Raw genomic sequence first — 10,622 nt, forward strand, 5'->3', positions numbered from 1 at the left:
GGAAGCAGTATTTCAGCAATGGAATTTCCATTTCGGGTGCGATGTCATGCATAGTTCGCTACCTTGCTTTAAGTGACGCTACCTCACTAATTTACTGTCAATTTGTTGAAGTTGCTAAGCTTTCTCGAGAGGCTAGCTAAATCTCAGTCTATGCCCCTGTGGTCGCGTTTTGCGAACACTTGTCGAACGGGAATAGATGAACCGGATGGTCGGCGCAGCTGTGTCTTGCTGAGCCAAATACGCATAAACAAAAGCGGCAGAGTTGCTCACACCCGAAGTGCGTTATGGCAACCCCGTGTTGTATTTCGAGGGTCAGCGCAATCGTACGCTTTACTAAAAGGCAGCCAGGCACTCTAACCGCGCAGCATCCTCTGACTGATGGACGACGCAGAGCGCGCGAACATGCCGAGCACGTCCCTGTGGAAACCTGAACACTTTTTGTTCCCATAACTCCGGTACAGACTCGGGGATGCTCAGCTATAAGGTTGGCAGGTGGGTATGCACAGGTCATTCAGTGCTTTCTCCGTCGCATTCCCGCAGGCACGATGTCGCACCACGGGGCAATATCGCGGCTGACAATTACGCGCAGTGCGTCAATACTAGATCGCGCATCTCCCACTGTATATACCACTTCAATAAGGAAAAAAAAAAACGGAACCCTTAATTGCCTCTAGCCGGTTGTCGAGATTCCACGACATACCGTCCCTGCTCTTCCAGATTCCGACGTCAATCAACGGAGTAGATTGTGTGCCAGCTTTATACATTGTCTTTCTCTCCTATCCCATTCCATCGTGCACGAAACCTACGAAAAATGCTTCTGGTTAACTTTTTGCTTTTCCATACCTCCTTTCGGTCGGTCTCTCAAATCGCTAACACTAATCTACACAATTTCTTCCCGGGTACTCTAGTTTTGTCATTTTTTTAAAGGCCTTAGAACAACTGAGGGCACGTATTAATGCGTGGTTCGTTTCATATTTTAACAGCAAGGCGATACAGTTCGTGGCGAGCGGGGGACCCTCACACGTATGACACATGATGTGTTGAGTCTACATTACCTTTCGACAATCACAACCCTATAAGCACTGCACGCGCGATATTTAGCGACGACTTCAACGATATTCCTCGAGTAAGTAAAATAGGCCCCTAGTTCGGAAATATCGAGTGCATTAGTAGAAGCTCTTGTTCCTCGCACTGTTATGGCACAGCAGCCGGTAACTCAATAGAAATTACATGAAGACAGGGCACATGTCCTAATGAACTTCTAGTAACTCAGGCTTGCATTAAAGGCTGAACTACAGTAGTGCTGGAGCTCTGCGTGACTGAAATCGGAGTACTCTGTTTTGGGGCTTTGATATTCCCGACAAACTTGGGAGTTAAAAATCAAACACAATTCCTCGCTCCAGATTCCCCGTCGATATGAAGGAGAGATCGGGTCTTTATTTTGAAAAAAAAAGAAACATTGCTGAATTTCGTTTTTGACCGTTAATTTGTACTAAAGACAATCACTCCCAGTAATGAGCACTGGGACCCTCCCCCCCCCCCCCCCATGACATACTTAATTTTTAATAAAAAGAACGTTTTTTTAAGTATGGTTCAGAAAGGCATTTCTCAAATCTCGTTTTTTTTTTCATTTAGTTCTCACAAATTTGCGCTCACGTTCGTAATAACTTGTCAAAGAGGAATCAAAATCGTACAACTGGTTCATGTGGCTGCGTTTTTTTTTCTTCGTAATTCAGATTAAATTTCCTATTTATGGCAGACGCCCCATGTCACTCAATCGCCCTGTTTATATCAAGAAGACCCTTCAAACTAACCTCTCTACTGATGCCATGACACCGTTCGACAGGAGTGACAACTGCCCTGACTTTATCGCCTCCACTCTGTTTTCGTTGGGAGTTGAACGATAATTTTCTCCAGTTAAACGCTTACAAGGCGATAGAAGTGCACTGCTGTCCTTTTTTAAAAGAAGCCGAAGTTGATAAGTGACTAAAGCACCGATTTGGAAGTCAAGGAACTTTCTTTAAAGATCTCGGAATAAACCCGAGTCTTCTGAAACAGACTGGGTGCGTAGAAGCTCGAACAAATGGAGTTTTGCCCGAAAACGAAGGGCCTTATATATAGCGGTCATGAAATGCGCGTAAAACTTAATTCTTAAAGGGAAAAAAAATCCAGAATGAGGATGTCTGCCCCGATCAACTGCACGGCTTCCACGACGAGAGGCAAGAGAGCACGTGGCGATGAAACCGTTTTAAAAATTGTGCAAGGATGCAAAAAAAAAAAAAATGAAGAAAAATAAACGTTAGGAAACCCTCATTTCGCGACGAAGTCCTTCGCAAGAACTTGCATCGAAAAAACGTGCTATCGAAAGACATAACCTTCCGAAAACGCTTTCTAACGACAACCATATCTTACGGACGAAAAACATCGCGAATCGAGCATCTGTTACGCGAAAGCTAGCACCACATAGCCGGGGTATTAAACGTAAGCAGTAATTCAGAACTGAGCAGATTTAAGCATTGTTTGCAGAATGCCACTTTTACTTGATTTTGTTTGTATGCTGCATTTGTCCAAATGCACTCTTCGGTTGTTTGTATTGCATTGCTTTTACTTCTTTTACTCAGTGCCGCATAGGGGAACTGTACAGAATAGTCAAATAGATAAAGACGCTGACCACGTTCCTGTGAGTAGAGGTAAACATAAGCACCACAACGAATCGTCCACTTAGATAACTTGAAAGGTTCGCACGGCGTTTTCCGACGTCGTGCGAACTATGCGTGTCAACAAAGGCAAGTTGCTTCGATTTGTAATGCATGCTGGGACCAGCGAATGCGAAACAACGGTCAAGAACGAAGCGCTTGTCCCTTGTTTTTCCTGCGCTGGTCCCAACACGCATTCTGAATACGTGCGTCCACGTATGATGATGGATAGAGAGTGTGCGCAAGACCACAGATATCAATGCAAAGAACGGCACGCCACATTCGACATAGCGTGGTAAAAAAACGGGGTCCACGAACAACACGCAGTTCCCGTTTCTCTACCCGGACAACCTTACCTCTTCCGTGCTGGGAGCGGCACGCCTGCGAGCACGGCGGGCCCTCTCCGCGGGAAGCTCACGCTGCGCCGTCTGGCTGCGGCCGCGTCGTTCAAACACGCGCACGCGCGGCAAGGTTTGGCGGAGGCGTGCTTGCTGCGTAGCTGTCGGGAACGCGTTTGTTGTCACCGGCGGTTCGCGCGCCACCACTCGCAAGGAACGCCGCACCGGCTGCTGCTGCTGTCGGGGTTTCGCACCCGGTCCCAGCGTGTGTACAGAAACGCACCAAGGGCACCGGAGATGAGAAGCATCCACGTTAAAAAGGCAGAGGGGGGGGGGGGGGAGGGTATTGCTGCTTCGCGCGCATGTGCACACATGCCTGCGGCGCATGCGCACAGTCAACGTCACGCTGCACGTAGCAGGCGCCACGCCAGGCATGCGCGCAGGCGTAAAGCGCGAGCACATGTCGACGCGGGAAGTTATGGTCTGTGGAAACATTCCTGAGCATGACGACGCATCGGGTCTATTCAAAACGGGGGGAGGCCGATCGACGCACCTTGGGCGACACGGTATGCATATGGAGAGCGCTTTCGGCGGCGGAAATTCGGAATAAACATTGCGAACGCACACAAGGCCAGTTGCGTCGATCAAACCAAACTGAATCGTTTCAGCGCCCTTTCTACGCGTCTGATTCGAGGAGCGTGGTATATCGAGAATTATATGGAACACGCTCTAAAGGTTTCAACAATAATAAAACAAAAGTGTCCCAGGAGCGCTTACGTGCCCATGATCGAGTTCCGCATGAAAAACCGGCCCGCCAATCATTGCCTTGGAAACATAAAAGTGAGCAGTCGCAGACGACAATTTTATTGTAAACAAAGCCCCTCGACCGCTGTTGCCATGCGCCAGCCGAAGCGTAAAACAAATCGGTTTTGGTTATACTATAGTCGAGCTTTAGCTATAGTAAGGTCATATTTTTTATTATTTTTGATGTTGCCTTCACTAGGTCAGCAAACGCTATCAACGCCTGAAAAATCTCGAAACTAACGTTCTTGTTTCTCTCAGAGAAAGTAAGTGTGAATTCTGGAACGGTATATTTTTCAAATAAAAGAGGAGAAAAGAAAGGAAAAGGCAGGGATGTTAACCAGTAAAACATCTGGTTGGCTACCCTACGCTGGGGGAGAAGAGGAATAGAAAGAGAGAGAGAGAGGGGGGCACGAAGGACGCGGTGAATTCACGCAAGCACTCGGAAGCACTTGCCACTATGTCAAAGGCGTTACCAGGGGCCAGCTGTACTCAAGAAACACGTGCCTTCACAGCCTTGTCGGCCGACGAGCGACGTCGACGGTGTGCGAGTAGAACCTGCGCGGACAGCGGCCGATCGTCCAGTCGTGCCAATGCGTTGGAAAGTGTATGTGACTTCAATCGAGGACAGTGGCACAAAATAAATGAGCGATGTACTCTTCGCTGCAGCAGGCATCGCACGCAGCACTGTCACTCATTCCAATCAATGTAGTGTAAGGCTTCGTGAAAGCCATTCCCACCTACCGCCGGCAGAGAAGAGATTCCTAATGTCGATGAAGGTGGATAAAAAAGCGTGTGAAGTGTCGTATATTATGCAGTGGAAAAAACAAGAAACGTCGGAGTGACGCCAAGAAGTCGCCGCCACTGTTCCTACTTTCGTAACTGCTACGGCTTCCGGTCGCTAAGTTTAGCTACAGCTAACATCAACAGTCATTTATGACTGAGGTCACTTACCAGTGGGCTTAGATGTAGGTACGTATATATCAGAGCTCGAGATGGCTTCGTCCGAGTACGCTTAAAACTTCATAACTCAAAACCATCACGTAGACAATCTAAGTGACTTCTCTAATCGCGTCTTCCTCAATCAGCTTAACATCGTCACCCTCGCTCGCCCTCACAACGTGCGCCCTCCCTCACCATTTATTTGAAGCCGATCCTCACCTCACCACGTGAGGGTGAGGACGTCCTCGTGAGGGTGGCCATGTCTGGTTGTCAGTCGCTACGACGTGCTACCGGAATAGACCATCAGCACGGTTTGAAAGTTTACGTCATTCTGTGAGTTTCGCTTCTTTGAGAAAAGTCCTAAATTTTTTTAGAAGTTGACGTATTCCATGAGATATCATCTTTATAGGGGATGCTTAGGTTGATGCTGTCTGCCCAGACGTGGTGGATCATACAGTGCTAAATGGCCGCGGCATGGAACATGAAGCAGACTTCCATGTCCCGGCTGTAACGTCACTGTTAATATATACCGCAATTTCAGTAACCGATTCGCACAGATTTCAGCAATAGTTTTCTAAACGGAGTACTACCTCCACACAGAAGACGAAAGTCCAGGCAGGCGCTAATAAATTGACGCCCGAAAGCACGCATCCTGCGTTATCTTATTAATACAAAATATAGAACTATATAGCAGTAATGATCTTATTTGTGAACCACTGAACACGCGACATTTGCAGAGACCGGGGATTCGGCATGCCGGAAAACGCGGAAAAGCGAAGGACAGGTGAGAATCTTGATAATCCCATGATGTCACAGATTCTGACAACATTTGGCAGGTGCTACTTGGCCGTTGATTAAAAATAAACGATTACAGTACATTCAACTGTAATCTTTTACTGAGCCTCCCACCTTCTGCAGGTTTTTAATCTATTGCTTATGGATGGGCGTCGCGTTCGCGAACACTTATTCATTGTTTATCGGATTGGCTGTCGGCGCCGCATGCAACATTTTTGAGTGCCGATGAAATTATAGAGCACAGGTGACCAAATTGCACATCGCAGGCCACACGCGGCTCTTCTCGGATTGCTATTTTGCCCGCTAGACTCGCGGGCGGCTGCTCGATCCGGCATCGCCGTCCGTAACGACCTAAATATCCGCATCATTCTTTATTCAGACATATCCCCGCTTAGCCCGAAAGCGTTACAGCAGGGGGGTTATAAGCATGAAGAGAATACATCTTGATTCTCACTGCACACCTGTTCACATGACAGTCGATTCCACTGAGCGATAGTTTTTACAAAAAAAAAAAAAAAAATGGCATAAAGGCCCGTCCTAGCCCGGTATTCTCTAATTTTGCACTGGTGGTCAGTGCGTGCCGATATGTAGTTTGGTGGTTTTATGTACGTTTCCCCATCAATTCCAGTTAAGAGGAAGCTTTAGCTCGGACCCAACTCCGACGCGGCCTATTCAAATACATGTGAAACGCAAAAACGTTTTTATGGGATAACCCCTGGACCGATTTTGATGAAATTTGTCGCATTTGAAAGAGAAAGTTAAATTCTAGTGACTGTTGGAAGCGGAATTTCGATTTAGGGCTTGAATTTTCTTAAAACGATTTTCAAATATTTGACCGTTTGGAAAAAATAGAAGCACAAAGCTTATAAATTCACAGCTCTGCATCAAGAACCGATATCGCGGTTCTGTAAACGGCATCCATTAGATCATTCAAAGCGGACAAATTCAATATGTCATTTTACATCTTACGTGAATTTGTTACGTTGGTTACAACGGTTTTGCAAAAGTTGTATTTCTCTATGATTAAATTTTTTTTATATTCATGTGTAACATATCAATTTTGTCCGCTTTAGATGTACTATTAGATGCAATTCACAGAATTGTATTATCATTTTTAGTGGTTAAGTTACAGAGTTGTAAACTTGATAGTTTCGTTTTTTGAAAATTTTCGATTTTTGCCAATCTTTAATAAAAAATTGACGATCTAACTCAAAAATTCGAAACCAACAGTCACTAGATTTTAAGTTTGTCTTTTAAATGCAACAAACCTCGTCAAATTTGGTGCAGTGGTTGCTGAGAAAAACGAATTCTCCTTTTACATGTATTTAGATAGGAGCACTCGAGCTAAAGCTTCCTCTTAAACACTGTTTTAAAATTCTCGGAGAGATACCGTCAGGACCGATAGCCTTACTTTCATCAAGGTTTTTTTTTTTGATCGCCAATTGTGCTATACTCCGCCGAACTAGGCAGTTTTCTTAAACTTACGCATCTGTAGTAAATGGACTATAGAACAGTGTTATTTAGCCCGAATGAGAGGCAATCAAAATGCAGACAACTGTGTTTTGACCTGATGATGTCATATATGACTTTATGACAACTGCGTGCAGTGCTGTCTGCGGCTCTTCAAAATATGGACTCATTCGTACCTTTGAGAATGTGTGTGTCTGACCGCCCTGCTATAGACCGCCTTTTCTGTTTATTTTTTTCGCCGAAAATATGCGAAACTTGGGACGTAATGTTGTTGGACCCTGTAGCCAGCGCGGGTAGTGTCGGGTCCATGGAATAAAATGTACTTTATTTCCCAGCATTGCGAGCATACGGCGTACACGAACGCCCCCCCCCCCCCCCCCGAGGAATTTACAAAATGCACCGGAATTTCATGGTGCGTAACAGTATGCACTTAAAAATTTGATAAGAAGCCCTTTAGCGTGGGCAAAATATTATTAGCTTTAACCTCGTTCGGAAGTAATTTCCTGATTACGACTTCATTAATTTCAGTTAATCTCTGTCCCTTAGTACTTCTACAGACTGGTAAGCTGAGGTTAGTATTAGAGTATTGTCCTGTATGATAGCCCACTTTATCAAAGCCAGCTACGAAGCCTTAATTTTCCATCGCTGGGACAGTTGGCGACCGCGATATGGCGGCACGGGCCCTGTGATCGCCAGCGTGATCAGAGGTATAAGAACGCACTCGATTCTTTAACGCCGACTGCATCGGGTTATTATATTTAAATTTTACAGAGAGAGAGAGAGAGAGAGAGAGAGAGAGAGAGAGATAGATAGATAGATAGATAGATAGATAGATAGATAGATAGATAGATAGATAGATATAGATATAGATATAGATATAGATATAGATATAGATAGATAGATAGATAGATAGATAGATAGATAGATAGATAGATAGATAGATAGATAGATAGATAGATAGATAGATAGATAGATAGATAGATAGAGTGTGTGTGTGATAAATGAAAGGCAGGGAGGTTAACCAGGACTGAGCCCGGTAGGCTGCCCTACACAGGGGGAGGGTAAAGAGGAGGGAAATATTAAGAGAAGAAGAGAAGGTTCACTGTTGATATCGCCGACGTGGTAGCAGTTTCCTGCTCTATATCCACTGACGGTCACCCACTCCGGATCACAGGCGGTCGCTCAATGCGGTAGCTTTCAAATATCACAGCAGCACTTCTGTGGACTTATGTAGCTGCGAGATATGCGAGGCCACGGTCCCAAGATCTTGTTCAAGGTGAACGGTTTTCAGTGTAATTTTTACATGATTTTAATAAATGCATGTGGCACATAGCATAATTCTAGTCCTTGAGCTGGATTATTCAAAAAGGCGGACATCACTTGCTCGAGGAATAGAAACATATTCAATTAATTAAAAAATGACTAATTCGCTTAATTATTTACCTTAAGGCACATATTGAAATTTGCGAGCTCTAGCCGGTTAGTTTGCAAGGTGCACTTTTTTGCACTTAGAATTAATTTTCAGGATGCCACCAGTTTCGAGATAATTATTGCCAAAGCGTGCTATGAAATACATAGGCATTCCAGTTATTTTTGGGCTTCAATTCCCCCCCCCCCCAAAAAAAAAAACGTTTTCTTAAAAAATTAAGTGAAACAACAGCGCATTTTTACCTTCTAGTTTTGTGGCGGATATATCGAAACCCATGCCATCCAAAAGATTCGTTCTGAGTGGATATGGCTTTCCAAACTCACCTGCTACAATTCGTAAATTGCAATATGTATCGTAAAGTAATTAGGAAGCTAATGAATGAATTTTCGCCAATTAATTATGTATTTCGATTTCTCGTGCAAGTAATGTCCACCTCTTTGAATAATCCAGCTCAGGGACTCGAATCAAGCTATCTGCCACAGGCGACTTTTAAAGATTATGTAAAACTTCAAAATGATCACCCTGTGTAAAGTGAAAGAGATACAAGCTTTAAAGATACGCTGGAGATATTAGCCTGGCTGATTGCCTGACATGTTACTCCAGGTGCTGGGTGATGATTATCATATACACAATGATAAACACATAAACAGTACATACAGTCACAGACAGCCACGTATACACTATAGCGATGTTTACAAAGTTTCGTTAAGGCTCGTGGCCCGCAAGAACATCAGCAGCGCTTTCGTGGCGATAACGCGCAGGTGGTGCTTTGACGATAATGTGCAGCAGTTCCAAGCTCGAGTCCCATTGCAGGTGTAGTACCGCCTTCAAAGACTGTCTCTCTGAGGCGTAGCGTAGTCGCACAGAACATGTTGCGGCTCTTCAGGGGCGTTACATTCAGAGCGCACTGGCGACTCCGTCAGGTGAATCTTTTACTTCAAGTAGCTCGTGTAGGTCACGTTGAATTTGACGCGGTGAAAGCATGTTTAGTCTTGCCTATTGAGGCCTCGCAGCATGTATGTTACAAGATGGATCGCGATAGTGCTAACAAGCTGGCGAGCTTAGTGGTTGACTCTCCTGGCACTGCCGGCCTACTCATCTCAATATGCCGGCCTACTCATCTCAATATGCCGGCCTACTCATCTCAATCATCTCAATATGCCGCCAGACAAGCTATTACCGCCTGGATGATGGCACAGTTAAATCCGGTGCTCTCTACAGCGCAATTCAGTTATGCGATAACAAAAATGCCTGTGATGGTTCACTTTGATTTCACTAGCCGCCATGCAGAACAATAATTCCTTCCTGCTGCGCAGTATCGGAGGTTTCGACACTCGGCGATAAATTGCCGTGAAGCGCGTAGCTGCAAAACAAGCTCCGGGAACCACAATCATGCTGAATAGACCCAAATATGTGGGACAGCCGAAATATTCAGATTGTGCTGTTAACTATACAGCTTTCTACTCGGGCTTCCCACAGAACGAGGCTGCATTCATGCTCCGTACATATATATATATATATATATATATATATATATATATATATATATATATATATATATATATATATATATATATATATATATATATATATATATATATATAATATTCGTACAAGAATTATTTCTGGGGAGGCTGCCACGATATAATGAGACGCTTTCCAATATGGTTGCAGCAAAGTCCATGTGTACAAGAAGTGAAATAGTGAACGTATGCGCCAGCGCTACATGGACAACCCCGACGTTGTTCCCAGGGTTAAGTGCCAAGGTCGCTCTTCTGTGCCTAGTGCTATAGACGGTCGGACGTCTGAACAAAATCAGCGATCTAATCAGCGGCATTCTCAGCAATCTCGCCGTATACCAACAGAAACGACAGCTGTAACAGCAGACCCGCATAGCAACGCGCCCCTCACTGTTGCGTAGATAATTCTACCCATGCTGTTTGCTGCTGTTCAAGCGATTGTCGCTGTGTACGCTCCGGCGAACCATTTTCCAGAGGCAAAGGCATCGTTGTCTATTGGCGCCTTAATATTTCAGCAGTCCGTGCCACTGCTACTGGACACCGATTATGAACAATTGTTAGAGTAAAAACTTCTAACTTAACTAAGTCATATATCATCGTATGTGGGGACTTGAACGCGCACACACACTGA

The 10,622-nt window shown here is 44.8% G+C and overlaps 1 protein-coding gene across 5 annotated transcripts in view; it reads right to left on the bottom strand.

The window, feature by feature from the left end:
- LOC142588422 (E3 ubiquitin-protein ligase MARCHF8-like) overlaps window positions 1-10,622 on the bottom strand; it is a 256,600-nt gene that overhangs the window by 20,176 nt on the left and 225,802 nt on the right. Inside the window, exon 1 of one of the 5 annotated variants that reach the window (XM_075700173.1) lies at window positions 3,053-3,282. The exons of the other annotated variants lie outside the window; for them this stretch is intronic. The gene's annotated coding sequence lies outside the window, so the exon portion shown is untranslated. Of the gene's footprint in view, window positions 1-3,052; window positions 3,283-10,622 lie in introns of those variants that run through there. 5 annotated transcript variants of the gene reach the window in all.

The sequence above is a fragment of the Dermacentor variabilis genome, chromosome 1, assembly GCF_050947875.1.
Source record: "Dermacentor variabilis isolate Ectoservices chromosome 1, ASM5094787v1, whole genome shotgun sequence".
NCBI classification, from domain to species: domain Eukaryota; kingdom Metazoa; phylum Arthropoda; class Arachnida; order Ixodida; family Ixodidae; genus Dermacentor; species Dermacentor variabilis.